Source organism: Mesoplodon densirostris, chromosome 4, assembly GCF_025265405.1.
Source record: "Mesoplodon densirostris isolate mMesDen1 chromosome 4, mMesDen1 primary haplotype, whole genome shotgun sequence".
In the NCBI taxonomy this organism is placed as follows: Eukaryota; Metazoa; Chordata; class Mammalia; order Artiodactyla; family Ziphiidae; genus Mesoplodon; species Mesoplodon densirostris.
The window spans coordinates 45,800,762-45,810,334 of record NC_082664.1 but is presented as its reverse complement, the minus strand read 5'-3'; the positions used below and the strand labels follow the sequence as shown (position 1 = coordinate 45,810,334).

Genomic DNA, 9,573 nt, shown 5'->3' with positions numbered 1-9,573 from the left:
TTTACTTTGTTTTGCAATTAAATAATGGGGGTTGAATTTTATCAAATATTTTTTGTACATCTAGTGGGACAGTTGTATGATTTCTTTTTCTCCTTTAATCTATGCTTTTCTTTTTATCATATTACCTTTGCCTGCTTTTGGTGTCAAAAGTGAAGGAAATACCAGCTTCACAAAACAAGTCAGGGAGTTTCTCCTCTTCCTTTTTTTTTAGATCAGTTTTTTTTTTTTTTTTGGATTTGCAAATACAGTTTATTTTACAGAAATTCAACATTATAAACAGCAGGCACCTCCCAGCCCCCTACCTTCCTCCCCCCAACCTGTACCGCTGGGTGCAGACCATGCTTTGCAGAGTGAGCAGTGATGCAGCCGTACTGCTTTGAAGGGAGATTTGAGAGCAATGGAACCTGCCTGCACCACGGCCTGCCTGCCGCACACATGCACGCGCCTGCCCGCCTCGCAGGCCACCGGACTCTGTCTGGGCCCAGCCCGCGCTGGACCAGTTAAATGGATCCAGCCCAGGTCTCCAATTCCTTCATGTCGTCGTCTTCCTCTTCCTTCTTCTTGGTGGGTTTTGATGGTAGGGATATAGAGGGAACATTTGGTAGAGGGACTGTTTCCGGTCCACTGATTTCCAGCAAATTCTTGTCTAGTTCCTCCTGTTCTAGTTCTTCTAATTCTGCCATGAGCTCATCCTCGTCACTCTTCTCCAAACCCTACAGGTTTTGAAAGAGCTGTTGAAATCTCTTCTGCAAGTTCCTGCTGGTCAGCAACGTCCTGCATTAACTCATCAACTTTATCGATGTCCATGTTGTCGTGGGCAGCCTTCATGGCTTTGGCGGCATAGCCCATGTTCTTGAGCACCTCGGTGTTGGCGTTAGCATTCTCCAGGGCCTCTCGCTGGAACTCGATGGTTGACAGTGTGTCATCGATCTGTGCCAGCTGCTTTTCATACCTCTTCTTGCGCTTCAGTGCCTGGAGGGCAGCGCGCTGTTTTTGGTGCCGTGCTTCTTGGTGGCTGTCAGCTCCTGCTCGATCTTCTTCTCCAGGAATTCCTGCTTCTTACTTAGCATCTCCTCAGTGTCCCGAAGCCTCTGGATGGCCTCCTGGGGGGTTGGGCCACCCTTGCCGGCCTTACCCCCTCCAGCCCCGAACAGCTTCCAGAACACTGACATGGTTGCTGCTCGCCACGCCAGCCTGTGCCGCCCGCTGTGGGTCGGCTCAGCTCGGCTTCGGCGCCCTCTCCCCGCTCCCTGCTGCCGCAGGCCTCTCCGCCACCTCCACCCTAGATCAGTTTTTATAAGATAGAGTTTATCTATATTTTGAAGGCTGGATAGGATTTTGTAAAAGTGTCTGAGCCTGGTATTTCTGTTTTCTTGTTTTGTGGATAGATTTTTCACAACTGATCCAATTTTTTTTTTTTTAGTGTCATGGTCTTTAGTTTTCTATTTCTTCTTATATTAGCTTTGATAGGTTTTGTTTTCAAAATAAAGATTCCATTTTATTTATGTTTCCAAATTTGTTGGCATGGAACTATTCATAGTATTCTCTCATGATTTATAAAATCTCTTATTTATCTGTACTTATATTCTTTTTCTTATTAGGTTGTGTTTTTTTATGACTTCTTAGTTTTACTTAGAGACATTTGCCTTGTACAGTCTTTTCAAAAGATAGCTTTTATTTTTCTTGATCATCTACTTTTTTATCATTGCAAATTTCTTAATTTCTACTCATATTTATTAAGGATGCTTTAGTTGCATTATGCAAGTTTTTTTTTTAATTGTGATTCACTTCTAAACACATTCTAATTCCATTGTGATTTCTTCTTTAACTCATGGGTTACCACAAAGTGTGCTTTTAAATTTAAAGATCCCAGGGAGTTTTTCTGTTATTATTTTAAAATTTTATTTGATTGTGGTCAGAAAACATGGTGAGTGAGATATTGATTTTTTGATTTTTTTTATGGCCTAATACATGGTCAATTTATGTAAATGTTCCATGTGGGCTTGTAAAGAAAGCATGTTCTTTAATTGTTGGGGCATAATTCTTTACATGTTTATTAAATCATTATTAATGATGCCATTCAAATCATAAATGATCTTTCTAAATTTTTAGCTTGCTTGATAATTATGGAAAGATGAGTGTTTAAATCTCCTTCTGTGATTGTGAATTGATCAAATTCTTCTTGCTATTCTGTAAATTTTTGCTTTATTTGGAGGGTATATTACTGGGTACAACTTATAATTGTTGTCTCGGTAATTTTTTACTTTTATCATCTATTCTTTTTTTTTAAGTTTTTTAAAAAATTTATTTATTTATTTATTTTTGGCTGCATTAGGTCTTTGTCGCTACGCGCAGGCTCAGTAGTTGTGGCGTATGGGCTTAGTTGCTCCACGGCATGTGGCATCTTCCCGGACCAGGGCTCGAACCCATGTCCCATGCATTGGCAGGCAGATTCTTAACCACTGTGCCACCAGGGAAGTCCCTATCTTCTATTCTTAACTTCCTTTATTCCTTTTGCTTAAAGGTCTATTTTATGTAATATTAATATACATATGCCAGCCTTCTTTTAGTTATTATTTGTCTGATATATCTTTCCTAATCTTTAACTTCTAATGCTTATGGCTTTCTGTTCCATTTGAAAAATAACATGTAGCTGCATTCTTTTTTAAAATCTCATCTAGGATTATTCCTTTAAGTGACAAGTTTGGCCTATTTACATTTTTCATGATACCATATTATTTTGTACTTACTTTCACTAGTCCTCTTTACACACCCTCTTTCACTCCCAGTTTTCTATTGGAATTGAGTGTTTAAAAAAAACTTTCCTCTGCTTAATGGTTTGGAAATTATATGACCTAATTTTATTCTTTTCATAATTATTGTATTATTTATGTATTGCTATGCAACAAATTATCCTAAAACTAGGCAGATTAAAACAGCAATGAACATTTATTACCTCACACAGTTTTGGTGGGTCAGGAGTTTAGGAGTGGCTTAACTGGGTGGTTCTGGTTTGGGATCTCATGAGGACATAGTGAAAATTTAGCTGGGGTTGCAATCATTTGATTGACTGAAGCTGCAGGATCTGCTTGCAAAAATGACTCACCTGCATATCTGGTAAGTTGGTGTTGACAGTTGGAGGAAGGTCTCAGTTCCTTGCCACACAGACCACTTCCTAGGGCTGCTTGAGTGTCCTCACAACATGGTGACTGGTTTTCCTCTGAGTAAGTGATCCAAGAGAGAGTAAGGCACAAGCTAATGCCTTTTATGAGCTAGCATTGTGTGTCACATGCCATGTCTTTCACCATATTTTATTAGTCACCAATTAGACCAGTTGGGAAGGGAGGCATGAATACAAGGAGGTGTGGTTTATTGGGGGCCATCTTGAAAGATTGTGATAACAATTACCTTAAAAATTTTAACAAGCATGCTCGATTTAACAAAGTCTGAAGTTAATTAATGCCACTACGACATCTTGAACAATACGTGGATCTCAGAACACTTTCATTCTGATCACCTAGTCTTTTTTCATTATTATTGTTGCTTTTATTGCGTGTGTGTGTGCACACGTGTATGCATGTTTATCAATGTTTGTTTTGATTTGCCCTCCATAGTTAGCAATTAATTTGTTCTCCTTTGTTTCTTGCATCATATTTCCTTCTGGACTGATTTTCCTTTTCTTCTCCTGTACTTTCCCTGAAAAGTCCTTTCAGTGAGAGTCTATGAGTGGTAAATACTTATAGCCTTTATCTTTTTGCTTCTATTCCCAAATTATTGTTTAGTTGTATATAGAATTCTAGGTTGATAGTTATTTTATCTTAGTACTACAGAGGCATTATTCCATTTTCTTCTTGTCTCCGTTGTTGCTACTGAGTATTCTAAGTTTAGCTATCTTTTTTTTTTTTTTTAAATGACATGTCAGTTTACATTATTTATTTATGTATTTATTTTTGGCTGTGTTGGGTCTTCGTTTCTGTGCGAGGGCTTTCTCTAGTTGTGGCGAGCGGCGGCCACTCTTCATCGCGGTGCACGGGCCTCTCACTGCCATGGCCTCTCCTGTTGTGGAGCACAAGCTCCAGACGCGCAGGCCCAGTAGCTGTGGCTCACGGGCCCAGCCGCTCCGCGGCATGTGGGATCCTCCCAGACCAGAGCTCGGACCCGTGTCCCCCGCACTGGCAGGCAGACTCTCAACCACTGCGCCACCAGGGAAGCACTCTTTTTTTTTTTTTTAGGTAATCCTTCTTTTCTATGTAAAGGTTTTTAGGATCTCTCTGTCTCTCTCTCTCTGTTTCTCTCTCTCTCTCTCTGGTGTTCTGCATTTTCATTATGATATGCTCAGGTATGGATTTATTTTTACTAATCCTACTTGAGACTCATTGTGGTTCTTGAATTTGAGGATTCATGTCTTTTACTAATTTTGAAAATTCTCAGCCATTCTCTGTTCAAATACTGTATCTCTCTCATTCTCTCTTGTCTATCCTTCTGGAACTCCTAACAATAAAAATGTGGGAAATATGAGAAGTAAAGAAATGTTGAGGAGATCATGAGAAGCCTAACATTCATCTATTTGTGGTTCATTCTGAGATTTCCCTCAGATTTATTCTTCTAGCTCACTGATTCTCACTTCATCTGGGTATAGTCTACTATTTAATAAATTCATTGAATTTTTTTAACAAGTAGGTGAAAATTTTATTTCTAGGTTTTTTTTCCTCAACTTTACCTATACTTTATTTTTCATAGTACCCTGTTCTTGTGATTTCAGTTCTTTTTCATATGATTTAAAATATACTTATATCACTGCCAGTTCTATTATCTGAATTTCATGGGGGTCAAATGCTGTGGGTTTTTGTTTTTTGTTTTTCTCTCGTGTCTGCTTGACTTGACAATATAGTATTGTTTATGACAAACTTTGAGTTCATCTCAGTGAGGTATGGTTGGGTTGAGGTATGTCTCCTGAGAGCAGGTGCTTTTGCCCAGGGGCTAAGAGGTGTCACTGGATCATAGAGGGCCATTTCAAAGGCTGGCTACCACTAGCTGAAACCGCTTTTTAAGTTGGTTTCTACATTTTGGGGTTCCCTGGCTTTGTGGTATGAATTCCAAAGGATGTTATTTTCCCACCTAGAGCTGAGGAAGATTCAGATAAATTTCCTTATTATCTCTCAGTGTCGTTGTATAGATTTTTTTCACTGGTCCTTCCTTTCACTGAAGATCACAGTCCTGGTTTTATGCCAGGGTCTAAATTTCAACTCCTTACTTCATGCTAGCCCGAAGTCTTGTCTTTAGTTCCTCTTTGGGTGTTAAAAGCCAAGGCTTTGTGTTACAAAGACCTGCACTCTCCCTTTCTTTCTTAGCCACTTATCTACATATTTTAAATATTTGTGTATTTTATGTAGCATTTTAAGGTGTTTGTAGGGGGAGGGATTGCAAGTTAATCTAGTTTTACATCTTACCAGAGTAGTTGGTGCCCACATTACTATTTCAAGAAACAGAAGTCAAGTTATCTGCTTGCTCCTGAGGTGCTCTGTACGTCTGCCATTCCTCAAGCAGGGAAGAGGAGGGCTCCCAGGCAAAACTGGAAAATGGTGAAATTCATCTTTAGCACCTTCTCATGCAGAGCTTTGTCTCCTAACTCTCCTGTCCTCTGTAGCACCTCATTTGTCTTTCCCCATTGTGCCCTGTCTTTCCAGGATGCTCCAGGCTTCTTCTGGGACTTGTCATTGCTGTGCTTTTCCCCCTGCTTTTTGTGGAAATGTGCCTCACCAGTATCTCTGCACTGTCCAAAGTGTCCAGGTGACAATTAGCTAATCTGATAAGCTCATTCATGCTAATGTGCTAATGAAAGAGGCCTACAGAAGATGGCTGTCCTTCCCCTACCTCCTAATCAGGGGCCCTTCTTCTCCTGCCAGGTAACATATGTGCATAGCAGCAGTGATCTTCTAGAGAGCGTGACCTGGCTGTAGTGGTCTAACCTGGAGGATTGACGTTAATGGAGTGAGATTTTTAAGTCAAGTAGGAGGGACAGCTGGGTTGAGGCAGGCAGGAGAGGGTGAGAGTCAGGCAAAAATGACCCTCAGATCATGACACTTGAGTGTCTACTAATGTGGTGGGTGCCTTAACCGTTTTCACACCTAAACTGTAAAGAATAAAGAAGATTTCTTCGAACATCCCTTTGCTAAATCAAAATTATTCTTATTGAAAACTCCTCTACAAAACAAGAACTGGAACTCAGCAGAACCACAAATATATGGGGTTCATCGCTATTCATTCTGATATTTTCATTTTGCTGAGTCCATGCGAAAAGTCTATACCCCTTGAAGGGCATGGTCAGGAAAGAGATGGACCCTTGCACTGAAGGCTGCAACTTGCAGGGCTGGCTGTAGATGAATAGAAAAGGACTGGTAATTTGTTTTCTCTCTCCTTCTGGGCCTCATTCTCTTGGGTTTCAGTCTCTGATGAGTGAGGGTGTCAGCCCCCAGGAAGTGGTGCGGAGATAATGCAGGCTCCTGGGGAGCTGCAACAGATCACATCTTTGAGCCAGGGAGAGGAAACTGTATATCCATGTTTCACGCATACTTCCTTTTTGTTTCCCTGTGTTTTCACAAAGTAGGTGTTTTGGCCTAGTTGATATTATACTTTGGGACCCAATGCAGGGGTAGACTCGGTGGCTGTGTGTTTGTTATGGCTAATGGGGAGGACCCCATGTTAGCCAGAACACCATGGTGGCTGTCTTCCTCTGCCCTTCCTGTCCACTCTCCATGCTTCCCTCCCAAGTCCTCCCTGCAGGGTTCTTACAGGCTGGCTCTGCCCGCATTGACAGTCTTATTTCTCTGGAAGGCCCTCTCCACACAGCTTTGTCTCTGGTTATCTGCTCCTTCCATCCTAGCTCTGGGGTTCTCTTCTCTCCCTTGCAATTTCCTTATGCTCTGCCCAAACCTTTGTAAAGAGTCCCTTTTATTAAACTCTCTTCAAATTGTCCTAATTTGAGTGTGCCATCTGTTTCCTGTAGGGAAGCTGACTGATAAAACACCTCAATTCTTTTTATTTGTATTTTTTTCTTAAAGTAAAAGATTTTTTTTTATCATGGTAAAGTATACATAACAAAATTTATCAATTTAACCATTTTTAGGTGCACAATTCAGTGGTATTAAGTATATTCACAATATTAATGCAACTGGCACCATTATCCACCTCCAGAATTTTTTCATCATCCCAAACCAAAACTCTGACCATTAAATAATAACTTCCCATTCTCCCCCTCCCCCCAACTCCTGGTAACCACCATCCTACTTTCTGTCTCTATGAATTCAACTACTCTAGGCCCCTCACATAAGTGGAATCATACAATTTATTCTTTCACGTCTGGCTTGTTTCACTTACCATAATGTTTCCAAAATTCTTTAAAGATGTAAATGAATTGATACGATAGATCCATAGAGGACAATATTGGTACCCCTCTGGAAGCTATAAATCTTTGAGATATTTGTGGACAACTTCCCATGGAAGGTTGCTGTGATAGAGTCAATGTTCTGATTTTCAGTGGTAAGGAAGCAAAGATTCCTTAGTGGTAATAAACTAGTTTCTTCACAAGAGAATGTTGTGGAGTAAAACCAAACATTGACCAATAATACTTTCAAATGATATCAGCTATGCAATAGTTTAATATTGAAGAATGTATTTGAATCTCGATAATCCTTGAAAGGGCCTTTAAAACTGTCGTGGAAGATCTCTTTCTTCCAAGTTGCATTCAGTCATTTATGAACATTGGTGTAAATACCGTAGAATCCAGAAGTATCTTGCCCTGATTCCCTGAACATGCCTCAATTCCTAAGCTACACTGTCACATGAATAATAAAGCTCACTTTTGTCATGTGATGTGGACTGTTAGAGCATTTTAAGGATTATAATCTAGATGGACTTCAAATGACACTGCGCTTTACAGAACACGTGAGCAAAGCAAGGATGTAACTCCCCAACAGCCTGAAGAATCTTTGCTTCGTCTAGGATTTTAATTTCCTGTTTTGTGTATTTTTATTAATGATGTGAGTAAAGGTATCAAGTCAGAGGATGCCCTAGTTATTGTTTCATAACAAACTATCCCAAAATTTAGTGGCTTAAAACAAATTTTATTATTACTTCTTACAGTTGTGTGGATCAGCTGGGCTTAACTAGATGGTTCCAGCTTGGGGTCTCCTATGTGTTTGCAGTCAAATGGTGGCTGGGACTAGGGTCATCTGAAGGCTTCTTCACTCCTCTATTGGGGATCTTGGCTGGAGGGTATCTGGAATGGCTGATGGCTTGGCAGGCTTCTTTCTCTTTATGCTGTCTTTCCACTGGCTGGCTTGGACTTTTTCACAATGTGGCAGTCCCATGGGGGTCAGACTTCTTACTGCTGGCTTCCCCAGAGCAAGCATTCTAAGAGGGCCTATGCAGAAGCCGCAAGCCTTCTGATCTAGCCCCCTAAGCCCCAGAACATCACTTTAGTCACATTCTGTCAGTCAAGCAGGTCAATAAGTTCAGGCCAGGTTCAAGGGGAAGAGAATTAGACACCACCTTTCAAAGGCAGGAGCAGCAAAAAGTTTGTGGCCACCTGTAATGTATCACAGGGGACATGGATCTTTTTTTTTTCAAATTTTATTTATTTATTTTTGGCTGCACTGGGTCTTTGTTGCTGTGCGCAGGCTTTCTCTAGTTGCGAGCTGGGGCTACTCTGCTGTGGTGCATGAGCTTCTCATTGCGGTGGCTTCTCGTTGCAGAGCACGGGCTCTAGGCACACGGGCTTCAGTAGTTGTGGCACGCAGGCTCAGTAGTTGTGGCGCACAGGTTTCGTTGCTCCACGGCATGTGGGATCTTCCCAGACCAGTGCTCGAACCCGTGTCCCCTGCATTAGCAGGCGGATTCTTAACCACTGCACCACCAGGGAAGTCCGGGGACATGGATCTTAATCCCAATTCTGCAGCTCCTGAGCGCTGGGAACTTAAGGCCCCTCCAGCACTTGCTCTGAGAATTGGTTTCCTCGTCTATAACATGTCAGAAATTCAGTGAAGGATCTTAAAGATTTTCACTTCAAAATTATAAGGATTCTCTGCCTTCAAAGTATAGACAACATTTATAATAGAAACTCCTCTTTAAATTTACCTAGAGTGTTTTTAGTTTTAGTGTCTAGGATCTTTTTTTCTGGGCCTATATAACTATAAAACTTGAGCTGGCCAAAAGATACCAATACAAGATTTTATTATGAATATTGACTTCATTATGAATTTTCCATACTTCTTGGTGCTAGCCGAAAGCTTACAAAATGACAACGCTGAGCAGAAGATGTACTTCTGAAATGTAAAGGGCAATGACCTCACTGATTCCAGTTGTAAATTCCAGTTCTCTAAACGACGGTGGACAGTGTTGGTGCCCTTTCAGCAATCTGTTGCTTGTTGAAGGCTCTTGTCTAGTTTTAGGTGAAACAGGGACAGAGACAGATATAATTAAGGTGAATGTTTGAGCCTGGTAGATGGTCAAAGCACACTGCTCTTTAGAATCCTCTATTTTGTTTGTTTCAAGGCAGGATGAAAGCCTCTCAGA

The 9,573-nt window shown here is 40.9% G+C and overlaps 1 pseudogene; it reads right to left on the bottom strand.

The window, feature by feature from the left end:
- Positions 1-439: 439 nt before the first annotated feature.
- LOC132489150 (charged multivesicular body protein 4b-like) lies at positions 440-1,172 on the bottom strand (annotated as a pseudogene).
- Between the last annotated feature and the right edge of the window lie 8,401 nt (positions 1,173-9,573).